At 54.7% G+C, this 25274-nt stretch overlaps 1 long non-coding RNA gene across 1 annotated transcript; it reads right to left on the minus strand.

Annotated features, from left to right (window-relative positions):
- Nucleotides 1–12527: 12527 nt before the first annotated feature.
- On the minus strand, nucleotides 12528–18612 carry LOC142028228 (uncharacterized). The gene is made up of 3 exons (XR_012649484.1): nucleotides 18157–18612; nucleotides 17768–17826; nucleotides 12528–15232 (listed from the first exon to the last, which is right to left on the minus strand). It is a non-coding gene; the product is annotated as an uncharacterized LOC142028228 (long non-coding RNA).
- Between the last annotated feature and the right edge of the window lie 6662 nt (nucleotides 18613–25274).

Genomic DNA, 25274 nt, shown 5'->3' on the forward strand with positions numbered 1-25274 from the left:
TCAACGGCATCCCCGGGGACGAGCGGACAACCGCACTCACAGCGTGGCCTCTGGGAGAGGGAAAGAGGCAGCAGTGACCGTTATTACCGTAGCTCGACCCTGGCCGGAGCCCCTCCTTCCGCAGGGGCTTCCGCAGACGCCGCTCGTTCCCCGCGCCGCTGCTAACGGCACCCACGTTCAGGGAGACTCGAGAACATGGGAGAGCCAGCTTGCTGCCCTCACGACAGGGCTCGGGGGCTGCCTGCGGCTACAGCACAGGCTTCAGGGGAGGGGCTGGAGCTGGGGGCAGCCGCACGGGCCAAGCGGGGCCGGGGGAAGGCGCCGGGGGAGCTCCGGCGACTCGGGGAGGTGCCCGCTGGCCGCGCCTGGGGGTGCCCGCCTCCGTCCCCTCTTCCCTTCTATCGGCTCTCGGGGAACCGCCCGGCGCTGCCCTGGCCCGGCTCGCCTCCGGCGGACCGGGAGCCTGCCGCGGCGGCCGCTTCGCAGCTTCCCGTCCCGCCAGCCCCGGGCGGCCGGCGGGCAGGAGGCACCCCCCCGCCACCGCCCCGGCCCCCGCCGGAGGGGATCGCTCGCCTCACCCACGGTCTCGGCGACCGCCCGCCGCCGCCACGCTGCTCCCGGACACCGCGCATGCGCCGGAGGGGCCGGAGCCGGCGAGCGAACGCCGGGCTGCCCCACGCGCAGGACGGCACATGCGCCTGGGAGGCGCGTCCGCACGGCTGGTCGGGGAGCGGGCGCGGCGGGAAGCCCGCGGAAAACCACGCGAAACCGGCAACGCTCCCGAGTCTGACCTGGTCGGACTCCGGGGGCCGCGGCGGCAGCGAGGACTACGCCGCGCCCGAGAGCCGCGCTGCTGCCCGGCCGCCGAGTCCGCGAAAACTACAGCTCCCGGCATGCCCCGGGAGGCAGCCTGCCCTGCTGCCTGACCCCGAGGGGACGCCGCTTCCGTTTCCGCCCACCCCCACGCCGGCGCAGCCGCAGTCCCCGCCGAGCCCCCAGGGCCGGTCCGGGCGGCTCCAGCGCGCTCCCGCCGCCGCCGCCCCGGCACGGCGCGGCAACCCCCCGCCCGGCTCCAGCTTCGGGCAGCGCCCGCCGCCGCCCCGGCACGGCGCGGCCCCCCCCCGCCCGGCTCCAGCTTCGGGCAGCGCCCGCCGCCGCCGCCGCCCCGGCACGGCGCGGCCCCCCCCCGCCCGGCTCCAGCTTCGGGCAGCGCCCGCCGCCGCCGCCGCCCCGGCACGGCGCGGCCCCCCCCCGCCCGGCTCCAGCTTCGGGCAGCGCCCGCCGCCGCCGCCGCCCCGGCACGGCGCGGCCCCCCCCCGCCCGGCTCCAGCTTCGGGCAGCGCCCGCCGCCGCCCCGGCACGGCGCGGCCCCCCTCCGCCCGGCTCCAGCTTCGGGCAGCGCCCGCCGCCGCCCCGGCACGGCGCGGCCCCCCCCCGCCCGGCTCCAGCTTCGGGCAGCGCCCGCCGCCGCCGCCGCCCCGGCACGGCGCGGCCCCCCCCCGCCCGGCTCCAGCTTCGGGCAGCGCCCGCCGCCGCCGCCGCCCCGGCACGGCGCGGCCCCCCCCCGCCCGGCTCCAGCTTCGGGCAGCGCCCGCCGCCGCCCCGGCACGGCGCGGCCCCCCCCCGCCCGGCTCCAGCTTCGGGCAGCGCCCGCCGCCGCCGCCGCCGCCGCCGCGGCACGGCGCGGCCCCCCCCCGCCCGGCTCCAGCTTCGGGCAGCGCCCGCCGCCGCCGCCGCCCCGGCACGGCACAGCCCCGCTGCCGCTCCGTGCGTGCGACACAGACCCCGCCATCCTCCTCGGGGCTTTCCCCGGGACCCGCCGGGCGACTGCGCAGCCCCGCCACGGGGCCCGGTGAGCACCCCCCCCCCACGCGCACGTGCTCCCAGCCGCCGCCCCCCCCCCCGCGCGCGCACGTGCTCCCAGCCCCCCTGTGAGCCCCCAGCTCCCGCCCCCGGCCTTCGGCACAGGCGACCCCACCTCCCCCGGGCCACCCCCGCCTCCGACGTTCGCCGTCCGAGGGGCGCCCGGCCCCGCTCACCTTCTCCCGAGGGGCAGCCGCAGCCCGGCCACCGCTCCACCCCGCTCCGCTCCTGCCTGGGCTCCCACCGGCCCCGCCCCGGCCCCTCCCCCGGCAGCCCCCCCTTTCCAGGGAGGGGCCGGCCCCAGCAGCCTCACTGCCCGCACCTGCGGCTCCTCCAGCCCCGGCCCGCAGCTGGGGGACCGAAATCCGGAACAAAACTCCTCAACACCCATGGGAAGTTAAGCAGCAGGCACTTCCTCGATTGAATGAAAGATGGCAAGAGTCATCTCATTTGGAAGAGGTGTTAACTGGGGTCAAAATACAGATTTTAATACCCATCTTATTTTAGTTCTAAGACTTGGCGATTGCCAGGTATCATCTTTTCCATTTACCCAGGTCCACCAGCGAGGCCACAAGGGAGATTTCTTCCAGAGAGAGGATAGAGTTATTAAGTCTAAAGTCCACCATTTGCTTTTCTCCTTCATGAAAAGATGAGTGGATCATTTATCATCACTAGTCACCCAAACAGTTAACCCTGAACTTTTCACCTGTCCTTTAATACAGTCAACTCCAAGCTAAATTTTTTCCGTCATTAAGAGGGGACCAAAGATCATTTAAAATATTATTATACTTTCTACAAATACATCCCCATCTTAGAGCTTTAGCTACTAGAGAAAGTCTTTGGAGTTTTGGGGTCAGAGGAGCTGCAAGTATAAACTTTCATACAGCTCTGTTGAGGATGTGTGATTTTTCTCTGGTTGTCTAAAGCAGTCTAAATTTCCATAGACGGTCCCGACTCTGGGTGGCTCTAACAAGGATCCTGGAACTCCAGGAAATTCTAAACAGCGTTTTATATTTCAAATATGATGCCAAGTTCCTTTTTGCACTTGTCTCTACGGTTTTGGCAACTGACAGCCCCAAGGGGTGCCCGTACAAGTGTCTCCCGAAGGGCGATTAAATTAATTCTTTTGTCCACGAGGTGGATGGTTTGGTAATGTTATAATTCACAACGCTCTAATTCCTTCTTTCAAATTTAAAAAAAAAAATTGCCTTTTAAATCCATCCCATTTAATTTGCTAAAATGATTCTCATTGTTCTGCATCTTTTCTCAAGTTTTGGTTAAATTCAATGTCAATATTCTTCACGGAACTAGATTTTCATCTGACTTTGGAATCGGAAGGCAGCCTGTTACTGAGGTTCAATTTTGTGTCTTTACCAAACTTTGAATCAATTACAAAACTAGATTTTTTTTTTTTTTAATCCAAATTACAAAAACGGTTAACATCAAGATTAATAGCTCAAACAATACTTGTTTCATTTTGTTTATCTCATGTTTAGAACCCCTCAAAAAAACCCACATAAACCCTATACACACACAAAAAGATTACTGCCCTCGACAATATTCCTAATAGCAACCCCAACCGTATAAACTTTACACAACTGTTTTCCCAAATAGATAACGTGAAACTTACTTATAGATTTTCAGGTTTAAAGGGCCAGTTTCTTTAGACTTCCAATTTCTTGTTGGTGCTTTCTTTATTCTTGAATAATGAAGCCAAGGTTCTTCTCCCAGACCTTTACTGCTATAAGGGTTGTTAAAATGACTCGATACGGTCCTTTCCACTTCTCCGTGATTTTATATATATTCAATCTAATCTCCCGGTCGGAAGGGATGCGCTGCTAAGTCCAATTCTAAGGGTCCAGCTGTGGAGACATACTGACAAAGTTCCTGAAAAGAATTGCTTAAAGAAATCATAACACCTTTTAAAAACCTATCTCCAAAGGCATTCAAGATACTCAGAACGTAGGACTCTTGATATGGTCTTTCATACAATATTTCATAGTGACTTCAATTTGCTTTCTCTTCTGGCTATACTCTGATTCTTAATAGAGCCATGGGTAATGCTCTAACCCATGTGAGAGGTTTCCTGACAAATTTTACTCGACTGTTGCTTAAGGGTATAGTTCATTCTCTCTCTCTCTCTTTTTTTTTTTCCCCCCCACTTGCTTGTGGTCTATGTGGGGTGTGATAGTCTCAATCTATAGATAATACTTTGCTCAACTTGTCTCCTAATCTTTGCTATAAAATGAGGGCCATTGTCAGATGACATTCTTACAGGCACCCCACATTTTGGTATTATCTCTTTGAGCAAGACTTTGACTACTTCCCTTGCTTTCTCGGTGCGACAAGGGAAAGCCTCGGGCCACCCAGTAAAGATATCAACTAAAACTAGGATAGATCCTTCTTTTCAAGGCAATTCTATAAAATCAATTTGCTAATATTCTCCTAAAAAAATTTCCTTCTTTAATAATCCCAAAGATGATCGTATTACTGATTCGGGGATAATTTTATATATAAATTTCACATCCGCTTATAATTGTTTAAGCAATCTTTGTCGTATTTCGCTTTCTGTTCCCCAGTATACTTTGTGATGTTCAGCTCGGGCAACTTCTCTTATTATTGTGGGTGGGACTCTTATTTGACCTGTCGGTGTTACAGCCTATCCTGTTTCATTTTGTTAGCCTGCCATCTAATAATTAATTCTTCATCTTTTTCATTATACATTGGAGTTTCTTTAGGCAACTTTATACTTTTCTCTGGAACTAGTGCTAGGATGCCTTTTTCTGCAGCCTCTTTAGCAGCTTTATCAGCCAGTCGGTTACCTGCGTTCGGACCGGTCTTACCTAACTGATGTGCTTTACAGTGCATTATCGTGACTGCTGTTGGTTTTTGAATGGTTTCTAACAATTTCAGTATTTGTTCTGCGTGCTGAATGGTGGTTCCTTGCGCAGGTAACAGTCCTCTTTCTCTCCGTATCGCTCCATGTGCGCGTACTGCTCCAAAAGCATACTTTGAGTCTGTCCAAGTGTTGACTCGCTTTCCTTGACTTAGTTCCAGAGCTCGAATAAGAGCTATCAATTCAGCCTTTTGGGCAGATATCGTCGAAGGCAAAGTTGGCAACGCAATTACCTCCTCAGTAGTTATTGTCTATCTTGATAAACGTTTTCCTTCACAGATGGAACCGCTTCCGTCGGCATATAGTTCCCAATCCGTTTCTTCTAGCGGCACATCTCAGAGATCCAGTCGGCTGGAGTAAACTCTTTCGATTGTCTGCAAGCAGTCACGTTCCAGTTCTCCTTTAACTTGATCAGTTGTGGAAAACGCAACAGGGTTAACGGTGGTAGTAGTTTTTAGGTAAACATCATCTTGTTCCAGCAACACCACTTGGTATTTCAGCATCCTGCTAGGGGATAACCAATGCCCCCCTTTCTGTTTTAGCACAACCGTTATCATATGGGAAACGTACAGTAATCCTTTGTCCTCAGGTTAAACTTACGAGCTTCCTGGATCAGTAGCACAGTTGCAGCGACGGCTCTCGGACGACCAGAGCATCCCAGACTCACATTACCTAATCGCTTCGAGAAGTAGGCCACAGCTCGCCCACTTGGCCCTAAATATTGGGCCAGGATACCCAGAGCTATACCTCTTCTTTCACAAGCAAAAAGTTCAAGTGTCTTTGTGAGATCTGGCAGGCCTAGGGCTGGCACCCCTATTACAGCCTGTTTCAATTCTTGGAAAGTAGCTTTCTGGGCATCGGTCCAATCCATTGTTTGAGGTTTTGAGCTGCTCCTATAAAGGTCAGGCCAGCAAGCCACAATTTATCATCTACAGGTGACACCACTCGACCATTCCCGGAAATGCTCGTCATTAATTTTTTTCGTCTTAGGTTCGGGGAGACGACAAATTGCCTCTTTTCTCTCAGTTCCCAATTGTCTCTGCCCTTTTAGGATTTTAAAACTCATTTACATAAGTTTCTTCTTTCTGGGTTATTTGGTTTTTTTCTTTTGACGCTCGATATCCACCGATTCCCCAAAAGTTCAAAAAGTTAATAGTTAACTTTGTGCATTGTTCTTCCGTCTCGGCTACAATTAACAGATCATCCATATATTCCGGCAAGATTTCTTGATTACTTTCTTTCTTCCAAATCTCTAAGTCTCGTGCCAATTGATTTCCAAAAACGGTAAGACTATTCTTAAAGCCTTGAGGCAAGACTGTCGACGTATATTGTGTTTTTCTCCCAGTCTCAGGATTTTCCCATTCCAAAGCAAAAACCTCTTGACTATTGGGATCCAAGGGAATACGGAAAAAGGCATCTTTTCGGTCTAACACTGTGAACCATTCTTGTTTCTCCGTTAGGGTCGTTAACAAAGTATAAGGATTTGCTACTACCGGATGAATATCTTGTACTATTTGATTTATTGCTCTGAGGAGGTCTTGAACTAATCTATCATCTTTTTTCATTAGCCTTTTAACAGGCAAGATCGGGGTGTTATATCTGGATTCACATTCTATTAACAATTTGTATCTTAAAAATTTTTGTATTACCATTACTAACCCTTTCTGACTTTCCGGTTTTAGGGGGTATTGTTTAATTCTTACCGGATTCCATCCTGGCTTTAAATCAACTCTCACGGGTTCTGCTTTTCGGATTTACCAGGAACTTCCCAGTCCAGACGATTGGAATTACAGCATTAGACTTTGACTGGTATAATCTTCTGCTGTCGGTAACCATCCTGTTAACAACAAAGCCACTGCTTCGATACGTTTAGTTTCTGGAATTAAAATTTTAATCTCTCCATTTTTAAATTTAATTTCTGCCTCTAAGTTCTCAAATAGATCTCTCCTTAACAGGAGTTTAGGAGAATTTGGCACATACAAAAACTGCTGAGTGACCCGTTGCTTTCCTAATTTCATTGTTAAAGACTTAAAGAAGGGTCTAGTTTCTCGTTCACCTGTTGCACCGACACCACCAATTTCTTCAAAACTTAACTCTCCCTCTAAGGTATTTAAAGCTGAAAAGGTGACTCTAGTGTCAATGCAAATTCAATTTTCTGTTCTCCCAGTTTAGCTGTAACCAGAGGTTCTGCTGGGAGACTCCCTTCCGGTCCCCGTCAGATACGTTCACTTAAAAAGAACAAATCTACATGTGGCACTTTATTCCAGTTACTCTCTCTCCTACAAAACGACAGTAATTGCAATATAGTATTGTAACTCAAAGTTCTGTTCGTTTACCATTTTTCCTGCAACTCACCCCAACGTGCCAATAAACATCCCGACGCTGATGTTTTTGGTATCTTTTCATCAGCAGTTCCATTTCCTGCACTCTTATTCTTAAACAATTTTGCTAATGCCATTATACTTCTATACATTCAAATACCAACTACCAAACAAATGCAAATGACAATCGTCCCAAATAATACACAAAGTCCAACCCAGCAATAGCTTTCGCTTATGACTTACGGGCAGACGCCTAGGCTTCCACTGCAGACGGGGACCCTCCAAGCCCCAACCCTGCGAAGCTTTCGCCACGCCTCACGGGCAGGCTTTCCAAACAAATTCCAAAGCAGCGGCGCCTCACCTTTTTTCCAGGGAACGCTGCGAGGAGCTTTGCGAGTCGAGGGTGACGGTTCTCCCCGACAATACCTCGGTGCCGGCCGGAGTTCGATCGACACTCGATCTCGTCCAGTCTCACTCGCAAGGTCCCATCTGGGTCGCCAAAACCGTTACCAAAATCCAGAATAAAACTCCTTAACACCAACGTGAAGTTAAGAAGCGGGCACTTTGTTTATCGCAGCGCTGGGGACACGGGGGATCGCTCCTCCAAAGGCGTGCCCCACTTAGTATCAAAATCCACCAGTTTTCACAGACTTTTTCTGTCAGGTCATTGTTACCTAAGCTCCTTCTGTAAAAATGCATACTATGCTCGTTCTTAAATTTAACCTTTATAATGATCGGTCCTTTGATTATATAACCTTATCAATATTCTTATTTAAAAACAATCATTGGTCAGTTACACTTAGCTCTGCTGACTGGCATCTTCGATACTCAAATCGAGATGGGAAGGGTAAGGGGGTTTCCAAGCAGCAAACTGGTGTCCACGACAGTTTCCTTGGTTTCCTGAAACAGAACGTAGAAAAGCCAGTAACTTCCTGGTGAGGTTTCTAGGGTTAGCTCTTTCAAACTTTAACAATGTTAAGGTTCCTAGAGTCACGCGTAACACAGTTCCTAAAGTTTCTATGGCTACGTTTCAAACTTGACAATCCTATACGTTATGCTTCACAATTTTACTTCTTAATCAAACCTAACTCTTCTATGTGATTAAATTTTGATTTCTTTACCAGAATACTTGCAACAGCCGGAGCCCAGCAGGAACAGGGGGGGCACGGCCCGACCCCCCCAGCGCCTCACCTCCTCCTCCTCCCCTGGGCTCCCTCACGGCCCCTCGCCCCGTGCAGAGGGAGCGCAAACGCAGCCCGGAGGGCAAAGAGGACGGACGGCCAGCGTTTATTCAGTCAGTCGCGTGCCCATCGAGTCCCGCCAGCGAGTCTGCTCCGGGGCTCGGGGCGCCCCCCGGCGCTCCCCCTGCCCCTCAGACACCTCTGATAGCCTATTTCCATACATTCTGTATGGCACGTCTAAATATTGGTATGGTTTTAATATTTTGTACCAGCTGTGGAAACTGGTTTGCTGCTAGGTGACTGCAAAAGTGAGATTTGGTAAATAATTATTAGAAATCTTATACTAACACTACCATTGAAACAATAGACAAAAGTATAGCCAAGCAATCGACTAGCAGAGGTAGGTACTCCTAAGTTTTGCAGTTCTTTGCTCTTATGACTAGATGTTCCTGGACGCTAGATGAGAACAATGCTGAAACTGACCACACGTGATTGAAACTGCGTTAAGCTTCAAGATCAAAGAACAAGGACAAGAATAAAGACTTCGAGGACAGCCAGCAAGAACTTCAAATGGGTCGGTGGTCGCAAAAGCAGCCCTTCGACTCAAATGGATCCTTCATTGCGCGTGATCGGATGTAGGCAGTACTATGATAATCGGTTGCCATCGTTTTTACGTATATGTATTCTAATCTGATTAACATGCAATTACTTATTCTATATAACCTGTTTGTGCTAAAGCGGTGGCATGCACGCTAGGTGGAACTATCCCCCGTGCATCCAGCGCTGCAATGAAGAATGCCTGCTTTCTAAAACTCCAAAACGAGTCTTAGGGAGTTTCTTCGACCGGCTTTTCAGTATCAGAGGTACAAGGGAGGAAGGAAAAAGAAACAAAAGAAAAAAGAAAAAAAACAGGCAGCGGTGTGGGAAAGAGAGGGGACCAGGGGAGGGGCAGGGAGGGACCAGAACGCAGAAGAGGGGAGTCAGGGCCCCGAGGGCCCGGGGCTCACCACAGCTCTTGTTCTTGGCGCTGCCAGGAGAATTTGCCAGTTCAGACGCTTCTTTCCGCTCCTCTCCCGCTCCCCTCCTCTTCTGTAACTCCGGCGCCACGGCCGTCCTCCCCCTAGGAGAACACGCGCCTCGTAGGTCTTGCAAGACGAGGCTTCCCAGGCACGGAGCCTCGCTCGCTCGCTCGCACACTACGTGGCCGTACCGCGCCGTCGGTGCTGCATACGGACCCTGCGGACTACAAAGAGGGATCCTTCCACACGTGGAGAGGCAGGCTCTCTCTTGCCTGCAGCGGGAGGCAGCTGCCGGCCGGCCGGCCTTCCATTTCTTCTTCTCTACCTTTCTGTGGCCTCTCCAGCTTCAGCCGCAGCAGCTCCTGCCCGCAGCCGGTAAGCGCCCCGCCTGTCCCCTCGTGCTCCCGCGCCGCGAGGAGAGGGAGGCCGGGCAGAGACAGCGCGTGCCAGCTTTCCTTGCCGGCGGCGTTTCCTTACCGGGAGGAAGCAACGAGCGCGGCGGCACCTCCCGCCGGTGCCGCATTGCCGTTACCGTCGGACGGCACGTGCAGGACCGGGGCAGCCCCGCGCACTCGCAGCCTCCGGGCTGCAGTACCGAACATTGGTCGCGGGGTGGCAGCGGCGAGCGCTTGGCACAACGCGCCAGCGCGCATGCGCGGCACCCCAGCTGCAGTACCGAACTCTGTTCAATAGGTGGCGGAAGAGAGCGCTGGAGAAACGCGCCGCTACCGCGCATGCGCGGCTCCCGAGCCGCTGTACCGCGTTTTGGTTGCCAGGCAACAGCAGGAGGGCGGCAAAGGCCGCCACCGCGCATGCGCGGCTCCCGAACGCCAGTGCGGCGTTTCGGTTGCCAGGCAACAGCACGAGCGCCGTAAACCGCGCAGCCGCGCATGCGCGGTGGCCGAGGCGTCGTGTCGCGCTTTGGTTGCCAGGCAACAGCGGCGAGCGCCGTAAAAGGCGCATCGCGCATGCGCGGTGCCGAGCTGCCGTAACGCGCTCTGGTTGCCGGGCAACGGCACGAGCGCCGTAAACCGCGTCGCCGCGCATGCGCGGTGGCCGAGGCGTCGTGTCGCGCTTTGGTTGCCAGGCAACAGCGGCGAGCGCCGTAAAAGGCGCACTGCGCATGCGCGGATGCCGAGCTGCCGTAAAGCGTCCCGGTCGCTGGGCAACACCACGAGCGCCGCCGCGCATGCGCGGTTGCCGCCACGCCGTGTCGGAGCTCCGGCGACTCGGGGAGGCGCCCGTTGGCCGCGCCTGGGGGGCGCCCGCCTCCGTCCCCTCTTCCCTTCTATCGGCTCTCGGGGAACTGCCCAGCGCTGCCCTGGCCCGGCTCGCCTCCGGCGGACCGGGAGCCTGCCGTGGCGGCCGCTTCGCAGCTTCCCGTCCCGCCAGCCCCGGGCGGCCAGGAGGCATCCCCCGCCGGAGCGGATCGCTCGCCTCACCCGCGGTCCCGGCGCTCGCCCGCTGCCGCCGAGACCCGCGCCCTGCGCGCCGCCACGGTGCTCCCGGGCGCCGCGCATGCGCCCGCCCTCGACGGCGCGCCGGGGGGGGGGGGGGGGGGGGGGGTGTGTCAGAGCCGGCGCGCCAACGCCGGGCTGCAGTACCACACTTTGCCCACAAGGCGGCAGCACCCGAGGCGGCGGCGCTGCTGCGCACCTGTGCGGTGCCGGCGCTGCTGTTCCGCGCTTTGCCCGCTGAGCGCCCGCCCACACCGCGCACGGGGGGCGGCAGCGGCGTTTCCTTACCGGGAGGAAGCAACGAGCGCGCCGGCACTCTCCCCCCGTGCCGCACTGCCGTTACCGTTGGACCACGGGTGCCGTTACAGGGGCACCACCGCGCCTTTGCAGCCTCCGAGCTGTAGGACCCCATTTTGGTCGCCGGGCAGCAGCATCCCCACAACGATCCTCTTCGGAGCAGCGGCTGGATGAGGGATGACTGACAGCTCAGCCCAGCAGAGACCAGACACAGGCGGCAACTACTTACTGGGGGCACAGGGCTTACGTTGCCCTGCCCTTTCCCCACTCGCAGCCCAGGCAGTCATCTTCATCGCCTCCGTTCCAAAAAGCACCCGAGGGCCTGGAGCGTTTACAGCAGTCAAGTGCAAAGAACAGACCATTCGGGTGCTCGCTTCTGTCCCTGCCCCCCCACCCCATTATCTAGAGAGGAGAAGCAGCACAGGGAGCCTGCAAACGGCAGGGGGGAGGGGGGGTGGTCCCCTGGACCAAGCCCCCAGGGACTGCTGTAGCCCTCTGCATGTGGCATCAGGGTTGCGGGAGTGACAGCAGCCAGTCAACAGATGCTGGCGACAGATTTTAAAAACAAAAACATAACGCCTGGTGCAGCTGACAGCCTGAAGGCAGGCCACAAGAGACCCAAAGCTGCTCTGTGCCAGAGGGGCAGCTCTGTTCAGCAGGGAACGCCGCGCACCAGATGCCAGCGGCCCACCTGCAAGCGAGCGATACCCTGGCGACCCTGGGGCTCAGTTGGGGTGGGCGCACCTTTCCTCACCTCCGTGCTGTCAGAACTCTGCTCTCCCAATCCTGCGCGCACACAAGGCTTCTTGTGCGGGGCTTGTCTCTTATCGAAGAGACGCTGCACGGTGTTACTTACCGCCCCGCCCTCCGGCGTGCAAAGGAATCAGCCGTGAAGCAGGGATAGCAAAGAGGCCTGTCGGGATAGTAGTAGTCCTCAGCAGATGACCGCAGAGCCCTCGAGGTTCCATCTTTGCTCCCTACAGGAGCGTGGCTCCGCACTCCTTGCCGCTCCCGCCAGCAAGCGACACAATTGCCCTTTGCCGCCTGCAACACGCAGTACCTGCACGGCCCCAGTACTGCCGCTTACAGAGCGAGAGGCGCTCGCTATAAAGCGGCAATGAAGAACAAGGACGGCCCGTCAAGATGGCAGGACGAACATAGAGAGCCTCCAGCATTAGCCAGGCGGGGCTTGCAACTCACCTCGTGTCGTGGTTTAACGCCAGCCAGCAACAAAGCCCCACGCGACCGCTCACTCGCTCCCCCGCCCCCAGTGGGACAGGGAGACAATCGGAAGGGCGAAAGTGAGAAAACTCGTGGCTTGAAACGAAAACAGTCTAATCATTAAAAAGAAACAACAACAACAACTTGCAAGGAAAAGAAGAAGGAAAAATGACAGAGAATGGGGTGCAGGCAGCATGCCAGGGGTCTGGAGCCTGATGGATGATGCGGGGGGGGGGGGGGGGGGGGGGTGGGGGTGGTGGTGGTGTGGATTATGGAAGAGGGAAAGGAAGCGGGGGGGGACGACAGGGGGGACGGGACAGGAGACAGAAGAGCAGGGCATGCGGGGGGGAAACAACTCGCGTGGGTTAAAAACTCGCATGGGTGAAGGGGGCGGGCTGGAGCAGCAGGGGGCATATGGGGGAGAAACACACGCGGGGGGGGGGGGGGGGTAGGTGAGGGTACAGAGGTGCATGGGGGGACACGGGTAGGGATGACCTACCCCAGGGAGTCCACCCAGGATGATCCACAGCAGGTAACTCGCCTGGGATAACCCGCAACAGAGCATCCACACCAGATAATCCACACTGGGAGGACCCCCAGCAACACCCCTCAAACTGCCTGTGCTTCACCCCCAATCTTCCCCAAACTGGGGAGTTTTCTGCTTTTTCAAAATACTCCGTTTGGGGTGTGTTTCAGTGCTTTTCCACAACATAAAAAGGGGTGATCTTTTGGTTGTGGTTTTGTGCATGAAAATGGGGTGGGTTTTTTGCTTTCCAGCTGCACAAATCCAGGCGGATTTGGCTTTCCCAGGAGTCCCAAATTTGTTTGGTTTTTTCCGTTGCAGACCCAGAACCAGGGGGTTTGGGGTTGTCCTGGTTTCGGCTGGAATAAAGTTCATTTTCTTCTGACTAGCTGGTACAGGGCCATTTTGGATTTAGAATGAGAACAATGTTGACAACACACCGATGCTGTAGTTGTTGCTAAGCAGCGTTTAGACTAAGTCAGGGACCTTCCAGCTTCTCATACCGCCCTGCCAGCAGAGGCTGGGGGTGCACAAGAAGAGTCGCTGAGCTAAAGGAGGATGCCAGGTAAACAGGTCAGCTCGAAATACACCACCACCTTTAAAAGTTAAGAGCGATTTGAACACTTAAAATCAGCACTTAGGCTAATCGATACCATTTTGAACACCTTCTTAGCATACAAGTAAACACTCTCGCCGGTGTTGGAAAACGTCTCCTCCCTTCCTTACAGCACTGCTGCAGGGAGATAACCCCGGGAGGCTGCGGGACGAGGTCGTACACAATCAGAATCTACGCTTACGGATCCACCGCAACAGCTACAGCCCTTGCGCTGCTGCTGCTGCTGCTGCTTTGCATCTTGCTTGTTTGGTGAATAAAGCTGAAAGCGAAGTGGAAAACTTCAAAGAGCAAAATGAAAAATAAAGAACAAATCTCAATCATTCACTTTACACTAAAAAGGTGTGCCCATGTTTATATACATCCAATAAAAATACTTATACTATAAAAGTATTTGATTTTCCTTTTCCATTACCTTAGCTTGCACAGCTCTGAATTCATACCATTAAATTATCTCTCTCCAAAGTACACAGTTATAACGGGACTAGGGGTTTTTGTGCGTGTTGCATAACGCGGAGGGACACCTGGTCAGCTGAGCTGCCCAAGAGAGGTGTACTGAACTGCCAGGGAAACGCACCATTGAAAGCCAGACAGAAAGAAAGTACTTCAGAGCACTCCGTCAAAACATCAGGAAAAAAAACCCATAACATTCAGTTGCCTCTCTTTTTAAATGTTTAGACAAATACCTAACTGCTTACATACACCTAACAAATCATATACTACAGCTATCTGGCAGTTACAGTTTAAACAATGCAAGTCAATTTGTAAAATCCCCAGCGCTGCAATACCTCAGACTACCAAAAAGGACTGGCAGATTTCCTAATGCTTTTGGCAGTACTGAAGCATGCAGAGCAACACTTTTTCATGTTATCTCGACCGTTACAACTGAGAAACCAAAGACCAGTGATGCCATCAACTTTAGGAAGATGGGCTGTGCTTGGGTCTTTGGAAGGAAATTGACTTTTTTTTTTTCCCCTCTCTTTTTTTAAAGAGAGTGAAAAGTCTCATTACTGATGACTTCTACTGTCAAGTTGATCACCTCTGAAGATCCACTCTGATGGGAAGTTCATAAAACAAAATTTCTTTGAGAGAGAAAGACTTCCATTTTGGAAAATCTCTTTCCAACTGAAGTCAAAATTACACACTGTAGGTGAAAGGAAAAAATACATTACTGAAGCAGTAACTCATCAAAACCACCTCAGGACTCACTGTCACTAGTTACAAGGCTGCTAATGCTTCCTGGGAAAGCCTGGAAAACACACAGATGCGACGCCCATTTGCCCTGTTTTGTCCACGTCTCTTCTTTGACCTTGACTGCTTTTAGTACAGATGCTAATTATCTCCGTAACGTTTTTGAGCACTACTATAAGATATTTAAAAAAAAAAAAAAATCATTGACTGTAAAAGCATAAAGGTTTTATCATGAAAACAAAGTCTGTTTCTTCTGAACAGCTGAACTCTTAAGAACAGTTTCTTCCCTCTTTTAGGACAAAATTAGTTTCACAGTATCATTTACTAGCAAGCACACAGAAACAGAAGATTATGCTTTCAGGAAGAGAAGATAAACTGAGGGAAGTAAACTTTGTATAGGTGTAACATGCTCCAGAACAGAACTTATTTTTAGTATTTGTGTTAAAATATTTAATGTAAAAAAAAAAAGTAGGAGAGTTGGCACACTCTCAACATTAAAGTCCGTACCGCAAGTACCTTTGGAAAAACACAGACACACATCGTAGGCGTACCTTGTACTTGCAGGCCACTACGGAATCTTTCCGTCTGTCTCGTACCGTCACGGCAGAAGAAAGGGCAACCACGGCGAAACGGTGCCAGCTGACATCCAGCTGAGAGAAGAAAAAAAAAACATTAGCACAAAGCTGGGTAGGAATCCAAAGCTGCCTTTTTTTTTTTTTTTGTGAAGGTTTGTGAAGACAGTACGACTGAGCGGAGGAAAAACTATTTTTGCGTCATCTTCGGTACAGTTGTTGACACGGGCCACTAGAGCTTTTGCATTTTTCAGACGACTGTGCCTTTTTTTTTTTTTTCCCCTTTCTTTTTTGACTCACTGGCAACTTTACTTTCACTAGAACTCACTTTCCTAGATACACGCAGGTGACAGACATAGAGACCTACCGACATTTTCTCAAGCCTTAGTATAGCCGAGGCTTCATCACCCTATACGTCCCAAGTTGAGTATCTTTGCTAAAGAGCACAGCAACACATCTGTCCTTGTGAACTGCCTCGTTGCAAAAAAGGAATCATTTTTTCCAGGCCGTTGCTCCAAACGGGCAAGATCTTTTAAAACCGCAGTTGTGCCACCAAACCCGCTCAGGGTCCCTCCTAGCTTTTGACCGCCCTGAGATTTAACAGGCACACGCTCCATTCCATCTTCCAACAGCAAAAATACGTTAACGCTCTCGGACCCAGAGCGCAACCCTACGGATGTCCACGCACACACCCTGCCGTTTTGATGAGGAGCCACCGAGCATCCCTGCGAGCACAGCTGCACGCGCCAGATCGGTTTCCCCTACGCCGCGAGTTACCGGTTCCGGTGAACGTAGTTTCTGACGCTTTAAACCGAAAACCGTATCTCGACGCTTCGCCACAGTAGAAACGACCCATCGCCACAACGCTACAAAAACGCAGTAACACCAATTGCAAACCCACAGCAGCAACAGCTCCAGAAATATTTAGACCAGGAACAAGGGAGAAAAATAAAACAGCTTCATCTCACGCACAGGGGAGCGGCAGGCAGAGAAAAGGGTCGGCATTCTGAGCCCTTACAGAAAACGGGCATTCTCCTTCCGTTCCTCAGCCCGTCCGTTAAGGTCTAAATACCGCAACACTACTACGGCAACGTCGAGAGCAGGGAACAGCAGCCCTGCCGCTGGACTTGCCGCTGACCCACGCTATTTACGTAGCAGGACGCGTACGCAGAGGGACACGTTTTGCCACACGAAGCCCTGAACTTCCTGAAAATTTACGTTTACCAAAAAAAGCCATTTGGAACATATTGCCAAACAACATTCGGCAAGAAAGCTTTGATGCCTTTGACACACGCAAGTTTTTGGTCACTTGCTATTTGCTTCCTGTTGCTGCTGCTGTTCTTCCTTCAGAAATTCTACTCGTAGCCCAGTTATTCACTACTGGTTCAAGCATTTGCCTTCCTGGTATTACCAGCACATTCACAGAGGCAAATAACTTACTTGCTCTTCTACAATTATCCAAACGACAATTACAGCCATGAAAGAGAAGGAGAGGTCAGGCAGCAGAAGAGCTCTGCAGGCTGGCACCAGTCAATATTGCACTCTCGAAGAACAAACAACAACAAAACAAAACCGTGACCCTGTATCCTTCTTTCCCTTCCCCCCCCCCCCCCTCTTCTTTCAGAGCTCATCCCTGCCTCAGCATTTTGTCTTGTCAGAGCACGAAGCGCAGGTGATCCGTACCCTGACGACTTTTGCGTGTGATGAATGCCTGTTCAGAAATAGTCCAGATCTGCAAGACTGGTGTCATTTCTATGGTTTTAATCATCATAACTCAAATTTTATTTACTCACGCATTTGTGAGGAAACTAATTAACTTTCAGACACTGCCTCTCCTTTTTTTGAGGGGTGGGGGTGGAAATGTGTTAGAGACTGAAAAACATTACGATTCAGAGCTCCCAACCACGAGGGAGTGGTGGAGAAATCAATGAAAGCAAAGACCAACAGCAGCAACATCAACTGAAAGTTGGCTTTCATTCCGATCACGTACTTAAGCGACTCTCCTTGCAAGGCTGTGCCTCGGTCCTAGGAATGACTAGTCCCTTTTTGGAAGGACAAACTTTTTCACTTAAAAGTCCTAGACTGAAGACTCCGCTGAACGGAATGGGGATTGTGCCACGGGACAACATGCCATCAACACTCTTAATGGGGAAGGGAAAAAAAAAAAAAAACCAACCAAATAAAAATCAAGTACCAGTTCCCATCATGTTTCACTCATTACATTTCTACTGGCATCTAGGTGCTCAAAAACGAACTACAGGGACACCACATATTCCTAAAAATTCAGTTATACATAAAAAAGTAAAAGGCTATTTCCAACTTGCCCATAAAATCAGTATGAACAGAGAGAAGAGAAACACTCGACCCCCTAAAGAAGCTAACAGGCAGCTCTGAATTTACCAGACAGGAAATTTCATTCTTTCACCTGAAACAAAAACACATCACGGGACCAGTTCAGGAACAGGGCACGATCTGTTAACAGCAATTTTTCCATCAGCTTTTCGGCACTAGCAGCAAATTTGCCTTCTCTGTGGGTTTAACGTGGAGCATCTGTAGTGCCCTCGAACTCGCAAGTGTTTCTCTCCGCTCCCCCAGCCCGATACGTGCGATTACCTGAGCAGCAAGCGGAATTAACCAGGCAGGATTTTCTTCGTGTGACGCGGAAGGTGACGCTGGGAGAAGAGGAGACAAAGAAATGAACCTGCTTGTCACACCCAGCCAACGGTGAAAAGACAGGGGAGGATTCTGCCGGAAGGGCTCTGCACCCCAGGAGCTCCCGCCAGCCGGTTTCTCTCCCCTTTGCCCGGTACCGAGGGGACGACGACACCTCGCCCGCGCCCCCTCGCAGGGGAGGCTGCCCCGGGAGAGCCGGGGGACCCCCACCTCGCTTCTGCCCGTGGGAATGGACCGGGAGAGACCCTCCACGCAGAGACAGGAGCGTGGCGTGGATTGCATGCCCGAGGGAAGAGGCCGGGCTCCCCGCTGGCAGAAGGACAACTCACCTCCCTGCTGCTCGGAGCTGCTTGCTGCGGACAGCCCTGCCCGCGCCCGGCCGCTCTTCCGCCGTGCTGGGAGCGCAGTCCGGCCGACGGACGCTCCAGCGAAAAGACGCTCCAGCTAATCGCGCCCCCTGCTCGGTTACAGCCGCAGGTACTTTCGCCTCTGGCTAATGCACGCTCCAGACAGCGGACACCCCGCCTCGTTCCAGCTCCCGCTTGCTACAGTTCTGGCTCGTTGAAGCCCCAGCTCCGCACTGAAGCTCCGCCTGATTTCAGCTGCTTCTCCTTACAAGCTCCAGCTACGTGCAACGGTCTGGGCTTTCCATAAGGTTGCGTATCAACTGCTGTCAGAACTGGAGCATTAGGATTAAACAGCAGAGTTACACGCCAAGTAAATATTCGTTAAGTTTGGGCGATTAATTACTTAATAACTATTCTGAGCAGCGCAGAAAGAAGAGCTGGACTCAAAGAGGGCACGTGGGGTCTGAAAAGCGCCTTTTCCCCCCCCCACAGACCATCGCAGATGTTGAGCTCGGCCGGCTGCGTGCCGGCCTCCCGAACTTCGGCGTCCGACACAACCAGACCCCCATCTACGGGGAGGGACCACGCACCCTGCCCGCCCGCCCCCCGCTTCCCCCCGCAGCCCCCAACACCCTCCCACCCGCCTGCAAAACCAGCCAAGCCGGCTCCCGCTTTTGGCCCCCACACCACCTGACTCGGGGCCCATTTGGGAGCCAAAAAACCCGGCTGCTGAGCCTGTTCTCAAGGCCCAAACACGCAGGGCCGGACCTCTGTTTCTGGGCCCAAAGCCGCGCAGCTCGGTCTGTTTCCGAGCCCCCAAATCAGCCACGCGAGCCTGTTGTCAAGCCCCAGGAACAGAAAACTTGTTCTCCATTTCTGACCCTGCAGTGCCCACGGGCGACGCCGAGCGTAGCCACCCCACAGCCCTGCACCCCCGGGGCCCCACGCGCAGTTTCGGGGAGTGCTCGGGACCTGCAGAGGGCCCGGCCCCACGCCTCTGCAGGGCAGCCCCAGCACAGGCAGGGCGTCGCTTCTCGATTGCCGTTTCAGGCTTTATTTCCCCGCCATCACCGGCACGGCCAGGCCCCCCACCCCAAACCTCCCAGCCGAAGCACCCCCGCGGGTAGCCGGGCCCAGCCACCCAGAAAACAAGAAAACCAAAGAAGGGACAACAAGACAGACAACGTGGGGAAAGGCAAGGAGAAGGACACAGAAACAGAGAGAGCGCGGGAGGGATAGGGAGCAGGACAGAGAGATGGAGCAAGAAAGGAAAAAAGGACAGGAGGCAGAACCAAGGGAAAGAGACAAGGACAGGGAGCAGGACAAAGGGACGGAAGAGGGAAAAAAATTAGCGACGGGCTGCAGGACAGAGATGAAGGGATTCAATAGACACAGGGAGCATGACAGAAGGACAGAGAGGAGACAGACAAAAGGGACAAAGAGCAGGCCAGCATCGGAGGGGAAAAAAAAACAACTGCGATGGGCAGTGGGAGAGAGATACGGAAAAAAGAAAAAAATACTGAGGAACAGAAAAAAGAAAGCAGCGACAGCTAGCTGGACAGGGGGACACCGTTAGAAAGGGCGGGAGAGGGAACGGGGCAGAGAAAGACAGACAGAGAAGGTAGTGAAAGAAAGCAAGGCAGAGGGACAGCAAGGCGGGGCAGGGGGGAAGGGACAGGGGTCTGGACAGAGATGGAGAAATAAGCAGCAAGGACAGAGGAAAAGAGACAGAAAGAGGGACAGGGAACATGGCAGAGAAGGAAAAATCAGGACAGCGTCAGGACGGAGATCAAAAACTGGGACGGTCCTCAGGACAGAGAGGAATACGAATACGAGCAGGGAGCAGGACAAAGGGATACAGCGAGAAACGACGGGACAGGAAGCAAGACAGAGCGACAGACAAGAACGATGACAACGAGAGAGAGCAAGCGAGAAAGACAAAGACCGTGAGAAGCACGGGGCGGTGGGGAATTAGAAAGCGAGGTATCAGGAGCCCTGCAGAGAGAGGGAGGGTGAATAAAAAAGGGGCAGGAAGCAGCACAAAGGGTCACAGAGAGTAAGAGATGACCAGGAAGGAGGACGGGGCCAGTGAGATCCAGAATGACAAAAATAAACAGCAACAGCGAGCAAGACAAAGGGAGAGAGAGAGAAACAGAAAGTAGGAAGACGAGAGATAGGAAGGCAGGGACACAGAGCAGCACATAGAGGCACAGAGAGGAAAAGAACGCCAGAGAACAGGCCAGAGAAATCGGGAGGCGGGGAAAGAGGCGGATGCAGATCAGGACAAGGAGATGGAAAAGGAAAAAACAGCAACTGGCTGCAGGACAAAGACGGGGAGGGGCGGGGGGGGGGGAGGAAGAGGGAGTAGGACAAGAGAATAGACAGAAGAGGAGAGGTACGGGGAAGCAAAATTTAAAAAAAAAAACAAAAACCAAATGTCACAGCAGCATGAGAAAGCGAGGGGGAGGGAGGGAGCGACCGGGACGCACAAGAGGAGCGACAGGGCCCCGAGGGCCCAGCACTCACCGCAGCTCTCGCTCTTGGAGCTGCCAGGAGGCCTTGCCAGCTCAGAATCTTCCTTCTCCTTCTCTCCTGCCTTCCTCTTCTGTAACTCCAGTCGCCTGGCTGTCCTCCACATAACGGAACACGCGAGCGCCTCGCTGCTCTTACGAGATGAGGCCCCCTAGACACGTAGCCTCGCTCGCTCGCTCACTACGTGGCCGTACCGCGCTGCTGGTCATGCATACAGACCCCGGCGGTCTGACCTGCTGTGGACTACGAGGAGGGATCCTCCCACACCCAGAGAGGCAAGCTCTCTCTTGCCTGCAGCGGGACGCAGCTGCCGGCCGGCCTTCCGTTTCTTCTTCTCTACCTTTCTGTGGCCTCTCCAGCTTCAGCAGCTCCCGTCCACAGCCAGCAAGCGCTCCGCCTGTCCCTCTGTGCTCCCGTGCCGCGAGGAGAGGGAGGCCAGGCAGAGACAGCCCACGCGAGCCTGAGGCTGCCGCAGTCAACGGCATCCCCGGGGACGAGCGGACAACCGCACTCACAGCGTGGCCTCTGGGAGAGGGAAAGAGGCAGCAGTGACCGTTATTACCGTAGCTCGACCCTGGCCGGAACCCCTCCTTCCGCAGGGGCTTCCGCAGACGCCGCTCGTTCCCCGCGCCGCTGCTAACGGCACCCACGTTCAGGGAGACTCGAGAACATGGGAGAGCCAGCTTGCTGCCCTCACGACAGGGCTCGGGGGCTGCCTGCGGCTACAGCACGGGCTTCAGGGGAGGGGCTGGAGCTGGGGGCAGCCGCACGGGCCGAGCGGGGCCGGGGGAAGGCGCCGGGGGAGCTCCGGCGACTCGGGGAGGTGCCCGCTGGCCGCGCCTGGGGGGTGCCCGCCTCCGTCCCCTCTTCCCTTCTATCGGCTCTCGGGGAACCGCCCGGCGCTGCCCTGGCCCGGCTCGCCTCCGGCGGACCGGGAGCCTGCCGCGGCGGCCGCTTCGCAGCTTCCCGTCCCGCCAGCCCCGGGCGGCCGGCGGGCAGGAGGCACCCCCCCGCCACCGCCCCGGCCCCCGCCGGAGGGGATCGCTCGCCTCACCCACGGTCTCGGCAACCGCCCGCCGCCGCCACGCTGCTCCCGGACACCGCGCATGCGCCGGAGGGGCCGGAGCCGGCGAGCGAACGCCGGGCTGCCCCACGCGCAGGACGGCACATGCGCCTGGGAGGCGCGTCCGCACGGCTGGTCGGGGAGCGGGCGCGGCGGGAAGCCCGCGGAAAACCACGCGAAACCGGCAACGCTCCCGAGTCTGACCTGGTCGGACTCCGGGGGCCGCGGCGGCAGCGAGGACTACGCCGCGCCCGAGAGCCGCGCTGCTGCCCGGCCGCCGAGTCCGCGAAAACTACAGCTCCCGGCATGCCCCGGGAGGCAGCCTGCCCTGCTGCCTGACCCCGAGGGGACGCCGCTTCCGTTTCCGCCCACCCCCACGCCGGCGCAGCCGCAGTCCCCGCCGAGCCCCCAGGGCCGGTCCGGGCGGCTCCAGCGCGCTCCCGCCGCCGCCGCCCCGGCACGGCGCGGCAACCCCCCGCCCGGCTCCAGCTTCGGGCAGCGCCCGCCGCCGCCCCGGCACGGCGCGGCCCCCCCCCGCCCGGCTCCAGCTTCGGGCAGCGCCCGCCGCCGCCGCCGCCCCGGCACGGCGCGGCCCCCCCCCGCCCGGCTCCAGCTTCGGGCAGCGCCCGCCGCCGCCGCCGCCCCGGCACGGCGCGGCCCCCCCCCGCCCGGCTCCAGCTTCGGGCAGCGCCCGCCGCCGCCGCCGCCCCGGCACGGCGCGGCCCCCCCCCGCCCGGCTCCAGCTTCGGGCAGCGCCCGCCGCCGCCGCCGCCCCGGCACGGCGCGGCCCCCCCCCGCCCGGCTCCAGCTTCGGGCAGCGCCCGCCGCCGCCCCGGCACGGCGCGGCCCCCCCCCGCCCGGCTCCAGCTTCGGGCAGCGCCCGCCGCCGCCGCCGCCCCGGCACGGCGCGGCCCCCCCCCGCCCGGCTCCAGCTTCGGGCAGCGCCCGCCGCCGCCGCGGCACGGCGCGGCCCCCCCCCGCCCGGCTCCAGCTTCGGGCAGCGCCCGCCGCCGCCGCCGCCCCGGCACGGCACAGCCCCGCTGCCGCTCCGTGCGTGCGACACAGACCCCGCCATCCTCCTCGGGGCTTTCCCCGGGACCCGCCGGGCGACTGCGCAGCCCCGCCACGGGGCCCGGTGAGCACCCCCCCCCACGCGCACGTGCTCCCAGCCGCCGCCCCCCCCCCCGCGCGCGCACGTGCTCCCAGCCCCCCTGTGAGCCCCCAGCTCCCCCCCCCGCCCCCGGCCTTCGGCACAGGCGACCCCACCTCCCCCGGGCCACCCCCGCCTCCGACGTTCGCCGTCCGAGGGGCGCCCGGCCCCGCTCACCTTCTCCCGAGGGGCAGCCGCAGCCCGGCCACCGCTCCACCCCGCTCCGCTCCTGCCTGGGCTCCCACCGGCCCCGCCCCGGCCCCTCCCCCGGCAGCCCCCCCTTTCCAGGGAGGGGCCGGCCCCAGCAGCCTCACTGCCCGCACCTGCGGCTCCTCCAGCCCCGGCCCGCAGCTGGGGGACCGAAATCCGGAACAAAACTCCTCAACACCCATGGGAAGTTAAGCAGCAGGCACTTCCTCGATTGAATGAAAGATGGCAAGAGTCATCTCATTTGGAAGAGGTGTTAACTGGGGTCAAAATACAGATTTTAATACCCATCTTATTTTAGTTCTAAGACTTGGCGATTGCCAGGTATCATCTTTTCCATTTACCCAGGTCCACCAGCGAGGCCACAAGGGAGATTTCTTCCAGAGAGAGGATAGAGTTATTAAGTCTAAAGTCCACCATTTGCTTTTCTCCTTCATGAAAAGATGAGTGGATCATTTATCATCACTAGTCACCCAAACAGTTAACCCTGAACTTTTCACCTGTCCTTTAATACAGTCAACTCCAAGCTAAATTTTTTCCGTCATTAAGAGGGGACCAAAGATCATTTAAAATATTATTATACTTTCTACAAATACATCCCCATCTTAGAGCTTTAGCTACTAGAGAAAGTCTTTGGAGTTTTGGGGTCAGAGGAGCTGCAAGTATAAACTTTCATACAGCTCTGTTGAGGATGTGTGATTTTTCTCTGGTTGTCTAAAGCAGTCTAAATTTCCACAGACGGTCCCGACTCTGGGTGGCTCTAACAAGGATCCTGGAACTCCAGGAAATTCTAAACAGCGTTTTATATTTCAAATATGATGCCAAGTTCCTTTTTGCACTTGTCTCTACGGTTTTGGCAACTGACAGCCCCAAGGGGTGCCCGTACAAGTGTCTCCCGAAGGGCGATTAAATTAATTCTTTTGTCCACGAGGTGGATGGTTTGGTAATGTTATAATTCACAACGCTCTAATTCCTTCTTTCAAATTTAAAAAAAAATAATTGCCTTTTAAATCCATCCCATTTAATTTGCTAAAATGATTCTCATTGTTCTGCATCTTTTCTCAAGTTTTGGTTAAATTCAATGTCAATATTCTTCACAGAACTAGATTTTCATCTGACTTTGGAATCGGAAGGCAGCCTGTTACTGAGGTTCAATTTTGTGTCTTTACCAAACTTTGAATCAATTACAAAACTAGATTTTTTTTTTTTTTAATCCAAATTACAAAAACGGTTAACATCAAGATTAATAGCTCAAACAATACTTGTTTCATTTTGTTTATCTCATGTTTAGAACCCCTCAAAAAAACCCACATAAACCCTATACACACACAAAAAGATTACTGCCCTCGACAATATTCCTAATAGCAACCCCAACCGTATAAACTTTACACAACTGTTTTCCCAAATAGATAACGTGAAACTTACTTATAGATTTTCAGGTTTAAAGGGCCAGTTTCTTTAGACTTCCAATTTCTTGTTGGTGCTTTCTTTATTCTTGAATAATGAAGCCAAGGTTCTTCTCCCAGACCTTTACTGCTATAAGGGTTGTTAAAATGACTCGATACGGTCCTTTCCACTTCTCCGTGATTTTATATATATTCAATCTAATCTCCCGGTCGGAAGGGATGCGCTGCTACGTCCAATTCTAAGGGTCCAGCTGTGGAGACATACTGACAAAGTTCCTGAAAAGAATTGCTTAAAGAAATCATAACACCTTTTAAAAACCTATCTCCAAAGGCATTCAAGATACTCAGAACGTAGGACTCTTGATATGGTCTTTCATACAATATTTCATAGTGACTTCAATTTGCTTTCTCTTCTGGCTATACTCTGATTCTTAATAGAGCCATGGGTAATGCTCTAACCCATGTGAGAGGTTTCCTGACAAATTTTACTCGACTGTTGCTTAAGGGTATAGTTCATTCTCTCTCTCTCTCTTTTTTTTTTTCCCCCCCACTTGCTTGTGGTCTATGTGGGGTGTGATAGTCTCAATCTATAGATAATACTTTGCTCAACTTGTCTCCTAATCTTTGCTATAAAATGAGGGCCATTGTCAGATGACATTCTTACAGGCACCCCACATTTTGGTATTATCTCTTTGAGCAAGACTTTGACTACTTCCCTTGCTTTCTCGGTGCGACAAGGGAA

This window comes from Buteo buteo, unplaced genomic scaffold (assembly GCF_964188355.1).
Source record: "Buteo buteo unplaced genomic scaffold, bButBut1.hap1.1 HAP1_SCAFFOLD_195, whole genome shotgun sequence".
In the NCBI taxonomy this organism is placed as follows: Eukaryota; Metazoa; Chordata; class Aves; order Accipitriformes; family Accipitridae; genus Buteo; species Buteo buteo.